This window comes from Eurosta solidaginis, chromosome 2 (assembly GCF_040869045.1).
Source record: "Eurosta solidaginis isolate ZX-2024a chromosome 2, ASM4086904v1, whole genome shotgun sequence".
NCBI classification, from domain to species: Eukaryota; Metazoa; Arthropoda; class Insecta; order Diptera; family Tephritidae; genus Eurosta; species Eurosta solidaginis.
The window spans coordinates 76,776,095-76,801,370 of NC_090320.1; the positions used below are offsets into that span (position 1 = coordinate 76,776,095).

Genomic DNA, 25,276 nt, shown 5'->3' on the forward strand with positions numbered 1-25,276 from the left:
ATAACGATATTCCGAAAAGGCGTCCACCTATAGAACTAAGGCCCACTCCCTTTTAAAATACTCATTAACACCTTTCATTTGATACCCATATCGTACAAACAAATTCTAGAGTCACCCCTGGGTCACCTTTATGGCGATATCTCGAAAAGGCGACCACCTATAGAACAAAGGCCCACGCCCTTTTAAAATAATCATTAACACCTTTGATTTGATACCCATATCGTACAAACCCATTCTAGAGTTACCTCGGGTCCACTTTTATGGCGATATCTCGAAAAGGCGTCCACCTATAGAACTTAGGCCCACTCCGTTTTAAAATTATCATTAACACATTTCATTTGTTACCCATATCGTACAAACAAATTCTAGAGTCAGGCCTGGTCCACCTTTATGGCGATATCCCTAAATGACGTCCATCCATAGAACTATGGCCCACTCCTCTTAAAATACTCTTTAACACCTTCCATTTGATACACATGTCATACAAACACATTCCAGGGTTACACTAGGTTCTTTTTACTACATGGTGATTTTCCTTATTTTGTCTCCACAGCTCTCAACTGAGTATGTAATGTTCGGTTACACCCGAACTTAGCCTTCCTTACTTGTTTATTATATCTATGATGCCTTTCTAATCAGTAATGTATATCACAATGTGCTTTTGTTAGTGAGTGTTTATGTGAAAAATGTGAATTATCAGTGCGATTACAATTGTGCAATAAAACATATCACAATAAAATAGAGCTTACGATTTCTCGGACATGTTCGAGAAGAGATTTCTCGCGAGCCTCGCCTTCTCGCAAGATTCTCGAATTACTCGTAAGACTCGCGAGATTCTCGAATCTGGAATTACTCGTAAGGCTCGTGAGATTCTCGAATCTCGAATTACTCGTAAGGCTCGCGAGCTTCTCGACATTCAACTTTCGATGACATTCTTCTGGGGACAAGCCAAAATGTCCGCAAAACCAAAAGCAAAAAACCTCGATATGTATAGAATATTGCCAATGCAGCAACTGAATTGAAAGTCAAGAAGATCGCGAGTATTACGAGTAATTCGAGATTCGAGAATCTCGCGAGTCTTACGAGAAATTCGAGATTCGAGAATCTCGCGAGCCTTACGAGTAATTCGAGATTTGAGAATCTCGCGAGAAGCCGTGTTCTTGAAGTCTGGTTGAAAAATAAAATATTGCGAACAAAATTATATGTATAATAAATATGTTTTGAGTTAAATGTCATTGAAGCAATATAATCAACAAAAAGTCACAAGTAAAAAAAAGAAGTGTATAAATACTGTCCATACAGCAATTAAGTAAGAATGTTGAGAAGCTCGCGATATTTACGAGGACTTCGAGACACGAGAATCTCGCGAGAAGTCGAATTCTCGATTTCTCGGGTTTCGAAAATCTCGCTTGTGTTCGAGAAGAAATCGTAAGCTCTACAATAAAATCATGATGTCATATATAAATGTACGTATGCTTTAGATAAGGAACTTTCGGAATTTGTGTTTAATAAAATTCTGTCAACTTTGGCTGATTACTAAAATACTACTAGCAATAATTTTTTTTAACGTCAATGAAAGGACATACCCACCTTAATTTGCCTAACAGGGAATGACTATCCAAATGCGCAAGGTCGTTTTCGATATATCCATATACATATATTAAAGGTAGGTGGCAACTTCACTTGGAATCAGTTTTGAAAACAGAGGGCACAGAGGGATTTATATGGTGAATGTACCCCCAGATAGAAAACCATATCGGAATTTATGTTTCAGAAACTATTCAATGTACAGGCTTGCCCTCTGATCTGAAAATATTGGCCAAAGTGAGCGTATGAGTGACTATAATTCAAAAAGTCATATCTTCTGGTCATTTCGTGAGACATATTTTAAATATATTTTATTTATTTTAGGAATAGTTTTTTAATAATATTTTAATTTATTATTTATTTTCGATCACTTCATGTAAAAATCTTGAATACAGTATAAGTTAGTTTAGGCAATTCACAATGCCTCCTATTCGTTGTATCTCATCATCATAAATCGGTGCTTAGCCGCCCAACAATTTGTAACAAGTCACGCCAGCTATTGCTGTGGGACCACCAAGAGAGATCAATTCTTATTTCTAAACCTCAACACTATGGACTCATTCAGTCTATGTGAGATCCACACGACCAGCCAGATCAACCTAATTTCACCTCTCTCTACCAACCCAATGGAGGTCACAACCTCCGCTACAAAATACGAGCGTCACCCATATTTTCTTTCCGGCCCGGTACGACTTTATCCATTAAGAAATCATAGCCTAGCTAAAGAAAGCTTTGAGTCTTTATTCTTGGCACTATTATATCAACCTTCTTCTATACACGCAACTTATATTAAGCCATTCCAGGTTTAATTTCGAGAGTGTTTAGTAGATATAAAGTCATATATCATAAATCTTAACTCTATTAGCAGCTACCGCTTAGCTCTCTTATTTTCGAGAATCAACTTATGATTACGCTGGCCTACATTTCGGCTGCTATTTCCTAAACAGGTTGGAATATCGTAATGCAATTATCTCTATGTTGAAACTCTCCTGAACACAATTTGTTCATTATCCATAACATATAAACAGATGTCAGGGCTTTCCTACGCTGTTTCAATGGTTTAGTTACGAACGCAAGGTTTCTTTTAACTCGCATGGTCAATATCTACAGAAATCTTCTTCTCGGCGACTGTACCGATTTTGATGAAATTGTGTGTGTGTGCTTTTGGGGATTTGAGGAAGCTATAGATTTATTTGTTATCTCTTCTGGAAGTTCTAAAAAAAAACAATGTATGGTGCGATTTGCTTGAAATTCAGTACAAGTTACTATGTGGAAAACTTGCTTCTGGGAAAAAAAGCGACTGATCTATTCGAAAAAATTTCATTCATGAAGCCATTTACTTGATCTGATGAACAATATTTAGAAGTCATACTGCGTTTGCTTCTTAAAGTTTCGTAAAGGGTTTGTAAGTGGGTTTTCTGTGATATAGACCAAAACCAGGGTGATCTAAGAATGGTTTTCGCAATGTGGGTATTAAAAACGTCAATAGTTTTTACAAGGGATGGTGGTTAAGAAGAAGAGCGAGCGGGAAAGGGACAGTTATACAAGAAGCCATAGACTGAAAAAGAGAAAAGGGAAAATAAGAGATAGGAGTGAGCATTGGAGACGGATAGAAAGAGAAGTGTGACAGGAAAAAAAAAATTGTCTAAGGTGAATAAGAGGAAGAAAGGTGCGATCATGAAATGGAAACAAAAACGGAAAGAGTGCGAGCGGAAGGAGAGGAGGGACAGGGATCGATAACATGTAGAGAAGACGACAGATGCAAATAGACACACTATTTTCTGCAGAAGCTACAGTATGACAAATGCGTCTGTCTACTGAGAAAGTAGATACATCACAGAAAAAATATAATCGGCCAAAGGGAGCGTCTAAATTATCTATTTATATATCTTATATGTAAAGATGAAGTGATTCGTAGTGGTTTATAAAAACAAAGATATTGAAATCGGCCGGCCAGGTGAAGCAGGTATTCTATATTTTGTATAGAGATTCCATAGATGAGTGAATTGAGGTGAAAGAGGTGGAGGAAGTGGGAGTGAGAACAGTAGTTGGAGTGGGAACGGGTTCGGGAGTGGGAGGACGACCAAAGGAGTAATGAATGGACAAGAATAAAAAGAAAAATTCAAGATAAAGTAGAAGAGAATGAGATAAAGGGTGAAGTGGAAAAGCGGAGCCCACTTTTGAAATGTAGACAAACTAATTTTCGGGCAGAAAAAGGTTTGTCGGGTACTATAATAATAATAATATAAGAAGATAATGAATTACTATGGAACACCTTATACAAAAACCAGGAACTCAGTTGGAGTGTTAGTTTTCGTCGGACACTCAAATTCCAGTGCTAGTTTCGTATGCACGTTGATATGAAGACGCAAAAAAGCAGGCAAATTATCTGTTTTCCTTTTTACTTCCTTACGTCCTTTATATTAGGTTGAATGTTTGTCCGCTTTTCATACAAATTTTGCAATCAATTTTTAATTAACTTCTCATTGAGCTACAAACGTGAAACTTTACACACCGGTTAGAATACCGTCACAATGCAATAAATAGAAAAAAATCCGTTAGGTGGCGCACGGATCGAAATAATTAGATAAGAATTTGAAAATTTTCAAACCAGCTTTTAAGTAACTTATCGATGAGCTAGAGACTTGAAATTTTTAACTTAATTCAGAGGTCTATGACAGCCGATGACACGATACAAGAAGATTCGCTAGGGGACGCATGGGATGACAAAAAATTCCGTTAGGTGGTTCACGGATTGAAAAAATTAGATAATAATTTGGAAATTTGAAACCGGGTTTTTAGTAACTTCTCGATCTCGATGTTTCCTTATATAAAGACATATTCTTGTTAAACTTTGATTTTTAAATTTTGACATAGAAATTGCAAAAATATTTATGAGAAGTAAAAATATAAATTTGGTGCGCAATTGATTGATTAATAATATCTCCTTTCCTACCAACTTTCCAATCCAAGTAATGTGCGCTCCACTTTTTTATTTTTACTTCTCATAAATATTTTTGCAATTTCTATGTCAAAATTTAAAAATCAAAGTTTAGCAAGAATATATATTTATATAAGGAGACATTTTTCGTTGATTTTTGTCCATTTATATAAAGGAAGTGCTTAAAATTTTTTTATTTTAGTTTTATTTCCAGTTTAAATTTTATAATTTTGTTAAAGCGTTCGTTTAGTACAAATGTTTAAGTAGTGGTGAAAGTAGGAATTTCTTAGGCGAATTTCAATGGATTTGTTAAATTCGTAGATTTTTGAAAACAGAATTCACTTTGGTTTCTTTAGAAGGAAAACCGTTATTCATTATGAAAAAGTGTTTAGAAAAATTCAAATTCTTAACGCTTCCAAGCCCTTTACATAACGAAAATGGTAACGCCGCGCTATAGTTTTCACGCATTATCTTAAATTTTATTTATTTATTTTTTTTTTCAAAAATTATGTTGCTATAAGTTTTTAAGAGCTTTCTTGGTTGGTTTTAGTTAAGCTTTACGCAAGTGCATATGCTATCCATTATCGTAATAATCAGCATTTATTAAATCTACTACTACGTAATCACATTAGTGTACCAACGTCATTCATAATATGCAACCACAGACAAATTCACATACAAACATACGCACATATGTATGTATGTAAGTAAAAACATAATAAGCATATAATCATCATCTGATGCTCTTATTTTTGTATCGAAAAAATGTATGGAAAAGGAAAACACCCTTAGCCAATACATACGCCAAAACACACACCCAAACTCCTACACAAACAAATCCTTACATTCCAATGACATTGCATACACAAAGTAAAACAATCTCTGCTCAACAGCAACAAAGCCCCAATTGGTAATGTGTCATTTTCCAGTGAATGGTCTTCTGCTTGGGACAGAAGGCTAAGGGATGAGGGAGTTTTGCTGCTTTCCTTCTTCAGCTTGCTGAATTACCATCACTCAAATTAATTTGAGTATATTATTTGCTATCCACTCAATAAGCCGAAGCAACAAGTTTGCACTCAATATGCGTTGATCCGCGTACCTCCTTATTAAATTTTAACCGTTGAATGGAACGGAAACGGGCATGCGCAGTGCTACCAATTACAATCCGCACAAATAATTGTATGGGTGGATGGTTGGTCCAGCCTTTGTTGACGTAGCAAGTTAGCGCATGTTAGCGCCGTCGTACTTGTTGCTCGTTTGTCTGTCTAACGGTATTAGCTGACTGCCTTGCACACATCGATTTGGTGGAGTTCAATTCGAATCCACAAGTGGCTATGTGGCGGCGGCTTCAGTGCTTCCGGTTCAATCTGTCTGATTAGTTGTACATTCGCCGCAGCGGGAATCACTCGGCGCCGTTGTTGTTTGTTACCGTTATCCGCCTCAAAATACTGTTAAACTAAACGGCAGAGTGTCTTACATAATGAATTTGAAATTTAAATAAAATAAATGGTTTAAAGTAAACAAGAAAAATGTTTCTTATAAATGAAATATTAAAAAAAAGTTATATCATCTGTGTGAAATAACGGTAATTTTATCGGAAAAAGTATGAAACATCAAAAAGTGCTCAAAACATTAAAAAAATACCATAATTGAAAATACCAAAAAAATGTGTTTTGCAAAATAAAAATTCAAGTATTCAAAAACAAAATTAAAAATGTGAGTTTGTTTATAAAATCAATAATAATACAGACCGTAGAACTTGAAAAAGGTGCAGACGCCGTGGGCCGCTAATAGTTTTCTAAGGGATATTGCTATCATAAAAAAAAGACAAGGCGCGATATTTCTCCGAGGAGAATTGTTGCAGTTTCTCTTCGATCCTGCATAGTCAAGAATTTTTGCCAAAATGTTTCGGTGTTCCGGCCTTGGAACAAGAACAAGAAAGGGGAGCACACGTACCTAAGAGAATATTTGTTCGGGTTTTTTGCCTTGTCATTAAGGTCGGAGCCATATTCGAAGATTCCCCAGTTCCGTTAACATTTTGTAAATATTACGAGCATTGACTTCCTAACCACGTATAAAATAAGAAGTCTCTACCTTACCGGGATTCTACTTAAAAGTCGATTGCAACATTACAAGTTTCGTAGGTTTTTTAAAATTATATCAACCGTACGCCATCTAGGGGAAGGTTTTCTGCTTTTCTTGCATTGTAATGCTGCTCTGAGCAATAAGAGTAGTTTCAAATGGGTTGTTTTAGTTATATATTTTTGCAAAAAACTTTTACTTCTGCTAGGTTTCCTTGATTTAAAAAATCCAAACGGCCATCGAAAAAGCATTAATCGTTCTTTAAGCATATAAATTTTTTCGATGTTCGTTCTCTCACGTGCAGATGATGAGTATAATATTCCAGGGGAAAATTAATAATTTGTTTCTTTATTTCGACCAAAGAAATCAGTATTTTCTGAATACTGCAAAATAACTTTGTATGTACCATCATATTTGTCTTGATATAATCTGTTCGGAAATGTTTGTTTCTATTTTTAGATTTTCATCCAAAAAATCTAAAATATTTATTACTTTTGAGTAAAGCTTTTTCGATTGAAAATAATAATTAAACTTGATTTTAATAACTTAGATCACAAATACAATAATTTTACTTGATTTTTTACATTTGGATCACTAATAAAAATTAATTTTGAAGATAATTTTTTTTTATTCAAGAATATTTATTATCTTCGATTTTTATGGATTTGATTAAGAATACTCATTAAATCACCAATAGTAAAATTTTCAGTGTTTTTTGTTTTGAGGATAAGCAACTGTAGAGTAAGGTGAAAGTTCCTTTAAAGTTTTAAATTGAAAGATCTCATGGTAAACGAGATATGACATTTTGAGTTTTATTATGAGCAAAAAAAAAATCAAACATTGTTCATTACTTGCAGTTTAAAAAATAATGATTACAAAGTAATGATTACACTCAAAAAAACAAACCATCCCAAAAATCAGGAAAATAGCAATTAAAATGAGAAAAAAGATTGATTTTGTGCCATAGAAATCCTTCCCTCAATTTAGACAAATAAATTGTTTACAAATTTAATTTTTTTCTTTGGTTATAGGAGAAATTTTCTTAAGAATAGATAAATTTGTATTAAAAATTAATATACCATTTCATTCTCATGAAAGGTATAAAAAAATAAAACTAAATGTTCAACTGTCATGGCAGTGGATTTCGAGTCGAGTTCTTCAACTTCACAGTCGATTTCCCTAACCACTGATCTATCTCGTACATGTAAATATTGTGAGAAATGTTCAATCAACTATTCTTGATAAAAAAAAAATTAAGAAAAAATTTCCCTCAAATTAATGAAAATTTTATACAAAAACTAGCAGACACGGCAGACGTTGTTGTGCCCTAAATTTGGTATATCTTCATACATTTTAATAAGCTGTTTCCGTCTAACTCTGCCCTACCCCTCTACACTTTTTCCTAATCTTTTTATTCAGTCCTCCCTCCGTCTTTTACGCTTCATCTTCGTCTCATTCTATCTCTTTCTCAGTCTCCTTCTCTCTTTTCTCTTCTCTCAAGTTTTTCTCCTTCTTCTTCACCTCTTATTTCCAGTCCCAGACGGTGGTATGTATTTTGTTCCAGTTCCATTCCGAGTCTCAGTCTCAGTCCCAGTCCCAGTCCTAATCCCAGTCCCAGTCCGTCTCTAGTATACTTCCCGGAAAAAAGCGTCGTAAATACTAATATATGCAAATTTATATACGAAATTTCAGGCAAATGTATGTGGGTATTATTAATTCTTGTCTTTATTTCGGCTTCGCATGCATATTTATCAGTTTTGCCAGGTCGATGCGACTAAATCGAATATCACAATGAACTTTAGAGCTCTCAGCAACAGCTTTCATTTGATATCCATAATACACACACATTTTAGGGGTATCCGGGTCCATGTTTTGGCCTATATCTCGAGACCCTAGTCACTCAGCGGTGTAAAACTTACTCTGTATTATAGCACACATCAACAGCTTCAATTTGATACCCATAATGTAAAAACACATTCTAGGTGTATCCGGGTCCACGTTTTGGGCTATATCTCGAGACCCTAGCCTACCAGTTGTATGAAAATTATCCTGTACTATAGCACTCATCAACAGTTTTCATTTGATATCCATATTATATAAACACATTTTAGGGGTACCCGGGTCCACGTTATGATCTTAAGACCCTAGGCACGTAGCGAAAAAAGGGTAGACGCTGGCCGATTCTCAGACCTACCCAATATGCTCACAAAATTTCATGAGAATCGGTTCAGCCGTTTCGGAGGAGTTAAGCCTCTAACACCGTGGCAGAAGAATTTTATATATTAGATATTAAATTCTGACTCATGAAATTGAATAAAAAAAATTAAATCTAATTGTTTAACTGTCACGGCAGCGGATTCCTAGTCGAGGTCCTTAACTTCACAGTCGAGTACTCTTATTTACTGAGCTAACTCGTACATGTAAATATTAAAAGAAATATTCAGCCAAGTATTCTTGATTGAATAAAAAATGGAGAAACATTTTTCCTCAAATTATTGAAAACTTTTATAGAAAAATAAGAAATTCCCACTCCTTACTATGACATTTTTCTGAATTGAAAAAAATATTTTTTAGGAAAGGTTTTTCTCATTTTAGGTAAGTGTTTTTTCACGAAAAAAAATCCGAAACTTTCGGTAGCCACCGTGGCGGCCACCGTGGTGTGATGGTAGCGTGCTCCGCCTACCACACCGTATGCCCTGGGTTCACACCCCGGGCAAAGCAACATCAAAATTTTAGAAATAAGGTTTTTCAATTAGAAGGAAATTATTCTATGCGGGTTCGCCCCTCGGCAGTGTTTGGCAAGCGCTCCGAGTGTATTTCTGCCATGAAAAGCTCTCAGTGAAAACTCACCTGCTTTGCAGAGTCGTTCGGAGTCGGCATGAAACATGTAGGTCCCATCCGGCTAATTTGTAAGCGAAATCAAGAGGAGTACGACGCAAATTGGAAGAGAAGCTCGGCCTTAGATCTCTTCGGAGGTTATCGCGCCTTAAATTTACTTATTTTTTTTTCGGTAGCCACTATCGACTTGATCGGTGGTAGAACCTAGCAAATTTTTCTATATCCTACTTAAGTCAACCGAAAAGCTCGGTAGTCTCAACCGAAGAAAAAAATTATGTTGCCATTGCTCCATTCATCCGTCCATCCATCAGCCTATTAGTCCTCTGGGTTTTGCGCTTTTTCCCATGCATTTGGCGATGAAAAAAAGTACATACATATATTTTTCATCAAAGTACATTTACACAGCAATTTCAGATATTAATTAATGAAGTTTGGACGATCCATAAAGCTACATGGCTATCACCCGAACGAAAAATATAGCACAGAGTACAGGAAAAGTGTAAAATGTTACCAAAAATTTTCCAAAAGACTGAAGGTTTAAACACGGGTGAAATTTCTGTCAGAACGGAAAGCGCGACCTGGTAACCAAAGTTCAGAGAGTGCTCAGATTCTAGAGGGAAGTCGTATACGTCATCTTAAACGGAGGCAACGTTGAAGCAGCCACCAAAGGTGATAATGTTCCACCCGCTCTTCACAAAAATTGCCACTGGAGCATTCCACGGTTGGTTCGGGAGAAATCGTGCATATTTTTAGGTCTAAACTAAACAAAAACTATAACTTTTTCAGACAACGTTTTTACTGCAATAGTATTGTGTGGTACATGTCTAAATAAAAATAGAAACCTGCTCTTGAAATATGTGTATACGTTAGTGAAAAATCGCAAAAAGCACCCATTTGAACGGGACACCAGTCAATCAGGTGAAACTTCAGCGAAACTATTAATATTAAAAAAATAAAACAAAAATACTATATTTGGTAGTAGTTGTGTCAAGGTTTGTTAAAATACCAAAAAAAAATGTGAATATGATACTTGAAAAAAAAACTGCGTTTAAAAGTAAATTGTTTTGACAAACATTTTTAACTTTTCAAATTTCGATTTTTCCTTTTATTATAGAGGGTAGCGTTTCTCCATTTGAGACCAGATCGTTCGGACGCCAATCCGGGACGCTTTGTTCAAACCCCCCCTTCTACCCCAGAAGGAGGGAAGAGGCAATATCGAATATGTGGGACAGAAAAAGGGGGGGGGGGGATAAAGGGGCAATTTGCTTGTTTTTAGGCACAAGAGTAAAATAATACACGATTCAAATATTCATGTTACTATCCGTATTTACTATAGCTTGTCCATTATAAATTATAATATTTAGTCAAGACTTCTTGCATTATCCTATAGTCATGAGCAGGGTTAGGATTTAAAGGCAAAAAGTGGGGGCCAAGTGGGGCGTGCTTTCCGCAAGGTTATTGAATCCGCCTCGGCTCACTTCATTCCCGCCGGTAGAATTCCCGAAATTCGGCCTCACTTTCCGGCGGAGGCCGCAAATTTAGCGAGAGAACGTGACTTTATAAGATAACTCGATCCCGGCGACCCCCAAATAAGGGATATAAACCAACGCATCAGATTGGTTGTGGATGAACACAAGTGGGCGAAATGGGAGGAGCACCTAAACGGTTGTAACCTCTCTGCCAGTAAAGTCCCTATCCAAACTGTCTAATCACAATGACAAAATTTCCATCGCCTTTGGCGACAAAGTGCTGTCGGATGCGAAAAAATGCGCGAGCGCTTTCCGCTGACAATATATAATGCATTCTATGGTCGACAAAGATAGACGGAAGGCCAACAGAGACGCACTTAAACATAAATTCAGCGCGCCTCCAATTACCATCACCGCCAAAGAGGTTGAATACGCCATCGGTCGTGATAACCATCCAAAGCAGTGGGCCCAGACGACACATCCATGCCGATACTTAAAAGCCTAGGAAAAGAGGGTTTCAAATATTTCGCGCATGTCTTCAACCTGTCTCTTTCCACCTTTGTCAATCCCGAAAAATGGAAAATGGCCAAGGTGGTCCTGCTACTAAAGCATGGGAAACCAGCTAACATAGAAGAGTCATATCGTCCGATATCTCTCCTACCGCCAGTAGCTAAGACGCCTGAAGCCATTTTGCTCCCTACTTCAAAGGAAATTTGCAGCTATCCTGTCATAAGCATGGCTTCAGAAAACTGCATAGTACCACCACCGCGCTAAATGCCATTAGCACCCAGATAAATTGCGGTTTAAATCAAAACCCCCACCACAGAACAGTACTCGTTGCGCTAGACATATTAAAAGCTTTTGACACGGTCAACCATGGGACATTACTGCAAGACCTGGAATGGTCTACCCTTCCCCATGCCTCAAAAGGCGGACCGCAAATTATCTGGGTGGTCGACAGGCATCGGTGAAATTTAGAAAGGAAACATCAAAACCAAGAAGAATTAAACAAGGGGTGCCACAGGGTGATGTCCTATCCCCACTGTTTAACTTCTACATATCAAAGCGACCTTCCCTACCAGAAGGAGTTACTATCGTTTCCTACCCCCATGACTGCACAATAATGGCCACAGGCCCAGGCCCACAGATCGATGAGCTTTGCAACGGATTAAACGGCTACTTCCCTGATCTCTCCTGTTTTTTTTGCCTCGTGAAACCTGTCATTATCACCGACTAAATCCCCCGCGACCTTATTTACAACATGGACGTCCCAATTGTCGACCATTTTGAACATCCACGTCGATGGCACTACGCTACCGACTGTCCTTCACCCCAAAATCTTGGGTGTGACGATTGATCAGGATCTACATTTAGTTGAGCAGGCAGCCGCAATTGTACCAAAAATCCAGAGCCGTAATAAAATCCTCAAATCTCTTGCTGGCAGTACTTGGGGAAACGACAAAGAAACGCTCATTACAACTTCCAAAGCAATTGGCCAGCCGATTGCATGCTACGCGTCCCCGATATGGTCGCCAAGCCTAAAGATTACTCACTGGAAAAAGCTACAGGCCTGCCAAAATACTGCACTCAAAACCGCCGCGGGTTGTCTCCTTATGTCCCCAGAACACCATCTACATAATGTGGCGAGAATACTCCCAATAAGGGAAAAAAATGAAATGCTAACCAAACAGTTTCTGTTGAATGCCCAGAAATCTGGGCATCCCAACAGACATCTGATTGATGAGCCAACACCGTCCAGGGGCTTAAGGAGTCGTTTCCTTAAGCATTATGAGGAAATACTGCACCTGAGTACTCACCCGTATGAAGCCAAAAAACACAAGCAGGTCCTCAGCGAACTTCACAAACAGGCGTCGGACCTTTATGCCAGTAATTGCCCGGTGAATCCAGTACTCAAAGAATAGTACCCAAAACTTGTGGAAGAGGAACGCATACTCCCCAGGGAAACGCGCGTCACTCTACCTCAACTTCGATCTGGATAATGTAACAGGTTAAACTCTTACCTATCCAGAATCAACCCCGACATACAAAATTTATGCTCCGCTTGCAATGTGTCCCCACATAACGCCAACCATCTCTTTAATTGTAATGTGGAACCAACGCCTCTAACACCCCTCTCATTATAGTCCACCCCTGTTGAAACTACAAATTTCCTTGGACTCCCATTAGAGGATATTAATGACAATTTGTGATCGGTCGCACCTATTGGATGGGGCGAAGCACTGCTACAACAACAACAACAACAACTAAAACTCATCTCGACATCCACATAGACTAATGGTGCCCAATTCAAACACTCTACCTCATTTGTGGTCATATTTTTTGGCCATGCTACCGAATTTTCACCATTCACAATCTCGGATATATTTTTTATCACTTGCAGACCTTGATTCGATTGAAATACCATGTTAAATTTTTCCGTCCATTGCGAATTCAGTAATGAAAACACTCGCTCACAGTTAGCGTTATGAGCTTACTTACTTACTTAATTGGCGCTTAACCGTTTACGCGGTTATGGTCGTACAACAAAGCGCGCCAGTCGCTCCTTCTCTCTACCAACCGGCGCGAATTGGTCACACCAAGGGAGCTTAAATTGTTTTCCACCTGGTCCTTCCAGCGGAGTGGGGACTGCCCCCTACCTCTGCTTCCATAGGTGTGTTCCGATAGAAACACTTTCTTGGCCGGAGCGTCATCTTTCATTCTCATAACATGGCCTAGCCAGCGCAGCCGCTGCGTTTTAATTCGCTGGACTATGTTGATGTCTGCGTAGAGATCGTACAGCTCATCGTTAAATCTTCTTCGGTACTCGCCATCGCCAATGCATAGAGGTCCATAAATCTTTCGAAGAACTTTTCTCTCGAACACTCTCAGAGCCGTTTCATCTGATGTTATCATGGTACATGCTTCACCACCATATAGCAGAACGGGAACGATAAGTGACCTGTAGAGTATGTTTTTCGTTTGCCGTGAGAGGACTTTACTTTTCAATTGCCTTCCTATTCCAAAGTAGCATTTATGGGCAAGAGTGATTCTTCGCTGGATTTTAGAGCTGATGTTGTTGCTAGTGATGATGCTGGTACCCAAATAAACGAAGTCTTTTACTATTTCGAAATTATGGCTGCCAACAGTAGCGTGGTTGCCAAGGCGCATATGCGCTGACTCCTTACTCGATGACAGGAGGTACATCGTTTTGTCCTCATTCACCATCAAACCCATCTTTACCGCTTCTTTTTCCAGTTTGGAGTAAGCAGAACTAACGGCGCGGGTGTTTAGACCGTTATGGGCTGGAACGAAAAAAAAAAGAACTGCACGATTTTCAAAATCTCAGAAAAACAAACCAAATTCGGATTCCAGGTTTTTTTCGCGTCTTACTTCGAATTTAGAAAATTCGGGACATTTCGGAATTATCCGGGACGGCGGGATATTTCATCAAAATCCGGGAAATATGTCGCGGGACATGTCCCGCATTTCTGGGACACATGTTCTCCCTGGGTTAAGTCTACATATGTACTAGGGCTGTGAACTGCATCCGGATTTTTCAACTATGCGGTTAAACCGGATATTCGAATAACCGGATATGGGAAATCCGGATATCCGCCGTTCGGCTATGCAGATACGTAAATGGAAAATCCGGATATCCGTATGTCCGGATACTGGAATATAAAAGTTGAATATCTGCATATCAGAATTGAACGAAGCAAACATCGAAAAATTATTCACAAAATATGTTTGTAGATTATTAAATTAACTTCAAAAATTAAAAAGCTACAATTTTACAAACAAGTGAAAATAAGAACAGTGCTATTTGTTCATATTGTGAAAAAAACGCTGTTAATTGATTTAAATGCCCCACGAATTTATTTTTATTAATGTTAAATACACATATATGGTACATAAATTTTTTGCTTTCACTGGATATCCAAAAATACGGTTATTAACCGGATCTTCACAAATCCGGATATCCGGATAGTTTCACAAACGAATATTAACCGGATATCCATGACGTCCGTCTTTTACCCGTGTCAACGGATATCCGTATGGATATCCAGATATTCGAATATATGGATAGTCTCAGCCCTAATATGTACAGAAATTAATCATGATGAAATTAATAATCAGGTGTTCTCATCCCGTTGACGTTTTCCCTTATTCTGACAAGTTCGGCATGCATAATTTAGAGGGTTGTCTATCATACATAACTGCTTTTGAATTCTACTACTATCGGAGTAGATTTTATTATACGTTTATAAATATAATAACTATGTAAGCCGCTACCAGAATTTTTTAGACATAAACATAAACATAACTTTGTATTCCCCAAAAGATTATAGACAAAATTTTGCAGAGAACTTAATTTTTTGAGGAAATTTGTAGGAAAAATTTAGCAATAAAATTTGGTACCTTTGTAGTACAAGTAAATACAGGCAAATATAGCTGCCGAAAAAGTGAGGTTATGTTGTTGACATCATCTTTATTATTTCATCATGGAAATTAATAATCTGAATATTTTTAGCTAATTATGAATAAAAAAAAATAAATGTAAGGCGCGATAACCTCCGAAGAGATCTAAGGCCGAGCTTCTCTTCCAATTTGCGTCGTGCTCCTCTTGATTTTTCCCTACAATTTGGCCGGACGGGACCTACATGTTTTATGCCGACTCCGAACGGCATCTGCAAGGCAGATAAGTTTTCACTGAGAGCTTTTCATGGCAGAAATACAATCGGAGCGCTTGCCAGACACTGCCGAGGGGCGACCCCGCTTAGAAAAATTTTGTTCTAATTGAAAAACCTTATTTCTAAAATTTTGATGTTGCTTTGACCGGGAGTTGAACCCAGGGCATACGGTGTGATAGGCGGAGCACGTTACCATCACACCACGGTGGCCGCTAATTATGAATAATAATGTGAAAAATAAAAAAAATCTTTACTAGGAATTTTTGAGAATTATTTGATATTTCAATATTTTTTCTTTTTTTCATACCATTTTTTTAACTTGGTTTTTCTCAATCTGATACTAATTTAAATTCTTCTTCTACGTTGGGGTGATATATGTAAAGTATATTGGCATTGAAAATTAATAAAGAAAGCAATTAGAAAATCGGCAGATTTTTGTTCGCCACACGCAAGCAATAGCGATCGTGAATACCGATGTGCCTAAGATGAAATTTAAACTAAAAAAAATTTCTCAGACGATAAACATTGGAGGGATTTTTTGAAATAAGCAAAGAGTTCACCAATCCCTTGAACAAGTTTTTTGATTTAAAATGTTTTATTTGCACATTTTGTTTTTTATTCTATTCTATATTGAAAAAATTGACTATAGTTTTTATGTAGCCTATGTGCAAAATCCTGAACTCTCTGAAATGAAGTGCTTAAAGTCTTTCTTCCTAGTAAATTAGCACCGAAAACGTCGAATTGTTTTAGGACTAACACCAATTTATTAATCAGAAATGTTCCGCTGATATGATAAAAATAGAAGCGTATGGCATCGTTCAAAACAGAAGCTTCTCGTCGGGCAGTTAGAGAGAGCACAATTCTCATAAGCTCCTTATGGCTTCTAAGGAAGCGGTATATTGCGAGGGCAACAAACTGACAAATAGAGGATTATTAAGGCGCTTTGTTAGGAAAGTTGATCGAGATGGTCGTGCTAGTACCCTAATAGTGCTACCGGATCAATACCCGGCAACATCGATAACTTTCGAAATGTGTCTTTATAGTGTAGAACGGGCTAATTGGACTTTATCAGCGCACATTCAGACCTGGTAAGTCTATCGCACACAAACTGTCGTTGTGGGTAGTGTCACTAACGATAGAGCTGTACGAAAAGTCACCCATTCAAAAAGTATTGATATCGGTACTCGCAGCAGCACAATGGCGACGAACCTAATAGTTTGAAAAGCGCAGAAGGGCTCACATCAGCTGGGGTGTTTATGAAAAAAATTCTGAGATAGGGCGTTTTTCAACCAAACTCAAAATTGAGGCGTTCTTTAAAACAAAATCCGAAATTCTTCTACCGTTTCCTCAGATAGGTCGTTTTGGTAACGGCAGCCGAGATATGGTGAAATTACATTCAGCAGTCAATTTAATCAAAATGACTTGAATTCCTGTAAATTTATATATTTAATTCACTATTTGTTTAATAATCGCTTTGTAAGTTTCACTCCTTTCATATTTATTTTTTATGATTTTAAGCTTTGTTGTAATGCCCAAAGGAAGAAAACACAGAAATTAAAAACAAGGTTATAAGGTTACAACAATGATGACGTGCTAAAAGAAATTGTCCAAGCTGGTTGGGGTTCCATTACCATTACATCGTTTAAAAATTCATTCAGTGTTCCTGGTTACTGTCGCTCTTACAGACTCTGAAGGTAAACAGAAATGTATAGCTTTAGCATCGTTTATTTGTGCGTATGAATTCTGAGTACAGTATGCGCTCGATATTAATAATGTTAATAACAACTCCGAGGTGATTTGGGCTTAGCTTCACTTCCTATTTGCGTGGTGCTACACATTGGAAAAGGGAAACCGATGAAAGAGAGAAAAAAGAGGAAGGAGTAATGGCGAGTGAGAGAAACTTAAATAAGAGAAGGAAGAGAAAAAATTTACGGAAGAATGAAAGGAACGGGGATATTGATGGGTCGGTAAAGATAGACTGGAAAGAAGCAGAGGGGAGAGAAAATATGAGTGGAGGAACAAGATGAAACAGGGCAGAGGTAGGTGAATAGATAAAGAAAGTCGGAACAACGTATTTGTCAGGTTTAATTATTAAAGCCCTGGCAAAGTTGACACATCCATATCCATATAAAACAGCAGATCCAACTGGTTTTTGGTTTTTCGCCATAACCATAACCTATAAATATTTCATTTGATGAATTCATTATCTTTTTGGATATTTCTTTTCTGTTTTGAACACGTTTTGATTAAGTGAAATTTTATTTTGTGGGATTTGTTCGTAATTTTTTGCATTTTCTTCTTTCTTACGAAATTGTCACATATTTTAGGTTAAGGCACCAAAAAACGATGCCAATTTATACTGATAAGTAAAAATGTGCTTATGATTATGGCGGCATGACTATGTCATCTTTGCCAGGCTCTTAAGGCTGGAGGTATTTCATGTTGTTATACACATTTTCAGGATGAATCAGTACTATATAAAATAACGCTCTAATAAGCAAAAAAATATTTTTTGCCATAAGTAAAATCTACCAGTTCTTATATCTTTACTAAACTTAGTTCACGTACTTATCTGAACTCACTTTATCTAAGTATTAAAAATGGGCGAAATCCGACTATGACCAGGCCCACTTTTTCTATATCGAAAATTTCGAAAAATAAAAAAAAATGCCATAATTCTATACCAAATATGAAAAAAGGGATGGAACTGGAAGATGGTGAATGGATTGGTTTTTTCACGCAAAATATAACTTTGGAAAAACTTTGTAAAATGGGTATGACACCTAACATATTAAGTAGATAGAAAATAGAAAATGGTATTACATATATAAATAAATTAGCGGTACCCGACAGATTATGTTCTGGGTTACCCTGGTCCACATTTTGGTCGATATCTAGAAAACGCCTTTACATATACAACTAAGGGCCACTCCCTTTTAAAATCCTCATTAATACCTTTAATTTGATACCCATATCATACAAACACGTTCTAGAGTCACATCCGGCCCACCTTTATGACTCTTTAGTACCTTCCATTTGATACCCATGTCATACAAACACATTCCAGGGTTATCCTAGGTTCATTTTCTCACATGGTGATTTTCCCATTTTGTCTCCAAAGCTTTCACCTGAGTATTTAATGTTCGGTTACACCCGAACTTAGGTTTCCTTACTTGTTTTATTTGCTTGCTTTATGGCGACTCCAAACTGTATCTGCAAAGCAGATGATGTCTAGCCAAGCCAAGGGCTTTCGCATAATTAGGCTATATGCATATGTATTTACGCAACAAGATTTCGGGTTCGAATATTAGAAAAATTTAATATCCTAATGGCGCTTAACAGTTTAAATGGTTATGGCCGCCGAACAAGGCGCGCCAGTTGCTTCCTTGTTGGATTATCTGGCGCCAAGCGGCCACACCAAAGAAATTGAAAATGTTTTCCACCTGGTCTTCCTCTGCTCCCATAGGCGGGTTACTATAAAAATACTTTCTTAGTCGGAGCATCATCTTGCATTCACATAACATGGCCTAGCCAGCGGATCCGCTGCGTTTTAATTCGATGGACTATGTTTTTATCTCCGTAAAGTCCGTACAGCGGACAGCGGTTTATGCTTCCACACCACATAGAAGATCCGAATAGCTTTGGTTTATCAATAATTGCATATATCGAACGTTTACTGTATGAGCAAGTTAGAGAGCAATTGTTTTTAAAATGAATGCACTTGAACTCGCAGCTGCTTCATATTAGATGCAGAAAATAATAAAAATGTCACACAGTAGGGGGATTCGCTTTGTATTGTAATTTGTATTTGTGTTGCAATATTGAGATATTCGTATATGAAATATTTGAAGTGTTATGCGTGTTTTAGTAGTATTTACAATATTTGTTTAATATACATACATATATTTCCTCTGCCTAGAATCCAGAGAAAACGGAGAAAGTTTTCCATTTTAATGTCAAAAGTTTTTTACACGCAACAACGAAATACGTTTGTGTAAAAATTTCTACGGTTTCTAAATTTTCTATATCAAAGCCTATGATGTATATTTGAATATAAAACTTATATATACATATGATAAGAATTTTGAAACTGAATTTTTAATTTAAAAAAGCAACAGTTTTGTAAATATTGTAACGAATTCTGGGGATTTCTGATATTTATGCACCTTCTGCTAACGTTCGAATCGCTAAAATGTTGAGTAGATCACTCGAATATTCAGTTTTGCAAACTGGTCTTTATTTAGATTACTTTGGGTGTAGTACTTCACGATTATACTTCACAACCAATAGCGTGTTTAAATCAAAACTGATTAGTTATTACTCAGCTTGCGCCGCTTTTATACTCTCGGTTTTCTCGTTCCCCGATTTCTCCTAAGGTCTAGTAATTTCGCGAACAGTTGTAACCCATTCTTGGTTAGTTGCCAGCTATATACATGTATATCTGTAGTTCACGCCTCTCCCATAGCCATATGCGTGTGAATGTGTGAGGAACTACTTCGGCTGATGACTACATATTTGTGTGTATGAGACATCTCTTCGTCACCTTCTACATAAGAGTGGCTGCATTTGTTTAGTAGCAGCTTAGTGATGCTAATATTCGTCACAATATTTTCAATGCATAAGATATTAATTTTTTATTTAACTTTCGACGCTTAATGGAGGATCAATTCGAAAAGAACTCAGTGGAACCTGCGTGGAACATGCGTTTGACACTGAACGAAGTGTCAAAATTACCGGGGTTCTTGTCGTGGAAAGCGACGCAGGGAAATAAAAAAGGAGCGGAATACCAGAAAAAGGTTGCTGTGATGATAAATTTTTTTTAACGAATTTAGTATGAAAATGTAGTACACCTAAATGGGTCCTACAGAAAATTATACGGTAATAGTGCAGTTTATGGTACCCACCGAAAGCGGAAGTTGACTTCTTTTACCCGTTCAAAAGATATTAACGAAAGACCGAAAAAGGGCCCGCGGGTCCCTCCGAAACCGGGGGTGGGATCCATAGTATTTTTGCGTAGAACATCTTTCTGCGTTGGCGGCCTTCGGCCGCGCTTATAAAAAAATAACCCTGGGCTACGCCATGCCAAGTCCGGGTGTGTGGTATAACCGTGGCTACCAACACGGTGATGCACAATTTTTTTTGTGGGTACGACACAACAACAACCACATGAAAATCGCCAACTTCAACTGCAAATATCTCCGGACAGAGATAACATTTTTTTTCCGCCTTCGGGTTATTGTTCTCGAGATTAATACGCGTCTTTTGATACCTCACTCGAAAATCTTGGCCCAACTTTAGGGTGGGTACCGTAAACTGCACTACTACCAATTATACAAAAATCTTGAATTGGGGTATCTGAGGACGCGTAGTTATTCCAGTATTAAGAATACAAACACGGGTGCTAAGTTTTTCTACCCACTCAAAATTTCCCCGTGAAAAACAGTTGGAAACCGAGGTCGACTCCAATAAACCGTCCAAAAATGTAGAAAGAAAAATGAAAAGACGCGTTTTGTCCTGTTATCAATAGTCCAAAGGCGAAAAGGTATTCGAATTATTGGAAGCGAGGCAAAAACGCGTCTATTAATACCTCCCCCGACGGTTTTGGTCGTGTTTTAGCAACCGTCCCCGGTAATAAAGTATCACAATTTGTTTATTAAAATTGTCCAAAAGATATGGATTTTAAAGAGAGATGTAATTAAGTGCTCGTTTGAAAGTAAATAAGGATATTTCTTTGTAATTTTTATTTACAATAAAAATTTTGCGCAGTTTTCGTTAGCAGCTACTACACTTTTCTTGGTCCTAAGAAGTACAACAGTGCCAAATAGCATCCACAAAAAAATCGAACAAGAACAAGTATATTATCAGGTAAGCATGGCTGTGTATGTGCGTGCTGGTACATATCCTACTTGTAGACCTGTACTATGTTTAAGGGTAAGTGGTACGTTCTCTGAGTGTTGTATATTTGGTTTAGAAAACGTGGAATATTTTCCTCCGGCAAATAGAGCTGCCAAAAAGTGAGGTTATGTTGTTGACGTCACCTTTATTATTGAAAAAGGCGGGTCAGTCGCTTCTTTGCTATGCCAACTGTCTCGGTTGCTCGGCCACTTACAATAAAATTAGATTAGCACTTTTTTCATCATTTTAAATTTCTAGTAGTGTCAGCTCTAGTAATAAAATCAAAGATCATTGGAAAGTGTTTCACTCAAATTTCATGTCTAATTATTATATATATAAAATTTTGGTTTCACAGTACTTGCGGTTGAACTTCATCGAAACGGCTTGACCAATTCTCATGAAATTTTGTGAGCATATTTAGCGGATCGGAGAATCAGATCTTTTCTATTTTGTATACCCCAAAAGCGGGGATCCTTCCCTAATTTTTTTTTGGGCAATTTTTTGTTTTATTTCTTTATGAAACATCATTCAAATATAAATACAATCCTCTGGAACTGGCATCGTCACTGGAACTAGGAGTGGGATAAGGTATGGAAAAGAATATAGAAAACTAGAGAGAAGAGAAATGAGTGAAGGAGATAGAGACTGAGACATAGATAGAGTTAGACGAAGAGGTTTACATGGTGCCGGGGAAGGAGAAGGAGAGGGAGCTAGAGAGAAAAGAAGGGATGGAAAAGACTGAGAGGGAGAAAAAGACGCAGAGACAGGAGCGAATAAAAGGGTATGGAAAAGGGGGAATGATGGGGAGGGAGAAAACGTGGTAAAAACTTGGGTTAGTCCTAATTATATAATTTCAAAAGCATATATCTCTCTTTAGTTTATTAGTCGCAATAGCTCGTAATTCAATAATCCATATAAAAGAAAGGAAGTGATTTTTCATACAGAAATTTCCAGGCCTTATAAAATACATAAACAAGTAAGGGAGTCTAAACTTGGGTAGTACCGAGCATTATATACTTAGCTGCTAGGTTTAATTGTTCGGGTCATTAAGTTTTAGTTCTTTGACATTAAGTGTTATCGAAATGAAGCGTTTAATTCATTTTTGCCAGCCACATTGCCTATTATAAGAAACAATTGGTTGAGGTGCTTAAACGATTATTGATTTATGACCAATAATATTTGTGAAACTGATTTTTTCATAAATGGGCGGTGCCACGTCTCCTCTAAAAGCGCAAGCCTGAAGTAATGTGGAACTTACTTAATATCAGAGAACAATTTGATATCGAAACGCGTCGGAGTTAGAAAAGAAAAATTAAGGTTTCTGCTTTAAACTCAACGGCCAATACAGCTCTGAATAAGTACAAAAAAAAAAAAAGAATTTTCTTTGGCCTAAACCAAACATTTTACAAAAACTAGTCGAAATGTCAATACCACATCATGTCCTTTTCGTAGTTTATCTAGTTTCTGGCGCTATAAATATCCTATTTGTAAGCTTATTGTTAATTTTTTTTGTTTAAGTATTCATACACCCTTTAAGAGTTTCATAGAAATTTCTAACATCTGATGGATATGACTCAAGCTGTTGTCCTCCAGTTCTGCTAAAATTATTAAACAAAAAATTTTATTTGGCGCTACTTTTCTTTTTGCAAGATGTCTCACTCTGTATTGTTTTGTAGAGAAACGATGGGTATTGAGTTTTGTTCTGATAAACTTTGAATGAACCCATGCTAAATAACGTAAGCCAATTTTGATATGTCCAGTAATATTTTTAGTACACGAATATAATATTTGTCTGTGCAAAGTCAAAGAAAAGTTCAGCTCCGATTTATTTAAGGTGAAAAATTTCCGTACCACGTCCCTCAGTACCACGCCACAAAAGCAGAATTTTTTGAAAATAGTTTTTTTTTTATAGTTTAGCGACCTTTTCGGTTTTGATTTTATTTTTTGCCGGCTCAAGACCCAAAAAACCCAATGAAAAAACGTGACGTGATCGGTTTTCGATGCTTTTGGGTTTTTTGGACCTTGAGCCAGCGAAAAACGGCAATTCTTTAAATATATTTTAATTCATACAGGCGATCTTAGCTTTAATGTGTGTCAGTATTTCGTATCTAAGCAAAGGCACACTCTTTAAGACTACCAAAGTCCAAAAAGGGCTATATGCATCGCTTTTTGGGATTTTTTTTACAAAATCCACGCTTTCTGACGAACGCGTAGAGGGTAGTGGTTTAATGACCGTGTAATTTTGTAACGGGTACGTGATAAAATAAAACTAAAATAAAAATTTTAATCCTATTAAAATCTCAATTTTTTAAATCGCAATAGCACTGAAATGGTGATTAGGATTGAGGTAACACGCGAAATAGTGGCTATAAGTATCTATTAGATTCATAATGTATTATCGTTTTTACGAATAGTTTGACAGATTCATATTAATCGTTTGAGTGAATTTGGTTTTCGATATGTGGTGAAATAAGACCGGGCCCAGATGAGAAAAATTTCATTAAGACACCTCAAAATTTACTAAAGTTATCGTGTTCACCGACAGACAGGGGCCGGACATGGCTTAATAAATTTATATGTTTGTTATCGATAAGTTTATGCCCTTAGGGATTACAGTTGTGCGAGCAAAGTCAATGCATTCTTTGAGCTTTGCTCAGCTAAGTAAATAAAAAAATATTTGATGTGGATAAAAAACGGTGTGTTCTTCCTAGATATGTTGTTGTTTTAAATATATACACACTGATTCGTTTTGTTTGCTGATTTTTCGACAAGGTGGATAATTGATGTATATTGGAACGATTTTCCGTCGTTCCTTGCCAAATTTGGCTGGAGATAAACCGGTTTCGTTGTCATTTTTCGTTCTAATCTGTTTGTATTGTTACGAATATTAGCAAAACTAAAGGGTGCTGCTATCTCTAAGCCGATGCTAAACAGTGATATCATGCACATCCATAGATCAATCATTATGTATCTACATAAACGAAACAATAATTGCATCTACACATATGTACCATGTACGTATACGAGCAGCGGAGAATCAATGCACAACCACGTGCATATATCTGAGATACTCCTGAAAGTATGCAATGAGAGAAGCTATAAAATCGTGCAATTGTAGTTACAGCTGAGAAGTTGGAGAGCTGATGGCAACTAGTAGATTCTGGAAGCGCCTAGAAGATGCGAACGTTGAAATCAGAGAGTATAAAAGGCAGCAAATGTAGAGGCGCTGGAATTCAGTTTGATTTGAGCTATCAAGCAGTTTCGATAAAGACGCTATCTAGCGAGCCATAGCAGTATTATTTTGGAAGTCAGTTTTCATTTGAGCTATCAATCAGTTTGGCTATTAAGCCAGCTAGTTGCAAAGTATAAGTGTTATTGTGAAGTACTTTAATAAAGGCCATTTTTCCATTATTCAATATTGGAGTTATTTATTCAACAGTTTAGTGATACGAACTTAGCAAAAGGGCAAATAAGAGGATTTGCAAGCAAATTCGTTACAATTGGTGTCAGAAGAGGAATTGTTGAATAAATTCCAGAGACCAACAAGGACATGGCAAAGTTCAGTGAATTGGAGATCCAGCAACTGAAGAAGGAGTTGGAGAGTCGTGGATTGAATACAACCGGCATTAAACTCGAACTTCAGGCACGACTACGAGAGGCAATGGAAGCAGAAGGAATTAACGTGGAAGAGTATGTCTTTCATCCTGATTCCGACGAGACAACAAAAATTGAAGAGACAAATGAAACATCGCAGACAGTTACGAGCACAGACT

At 37.2% G+C, this 25,276-nt stretch overlaps 1 protein-coding gene across 1 annotated transcript in view; it reads left to right on the plus strand.

Moving 5' to 3' along the window:
• The first annotated feature begins 5,978 nt into the window (after positions 1–5,978).
• Positions 5,979–25,276, plus strand: part of dimm (dimmed) — a 63,632-nt gene continuing 44,334 nt past the window's right edge. Inside the window, exon 1 of the mRNA XM_067769590.1 lies at positions 5,979–6,244. The gene's annotated coding sequence lies outside the window, so the exon portion shown is untranslated. The remainder of the gene's footprint in view (positions 6,245–25,276) is intronic.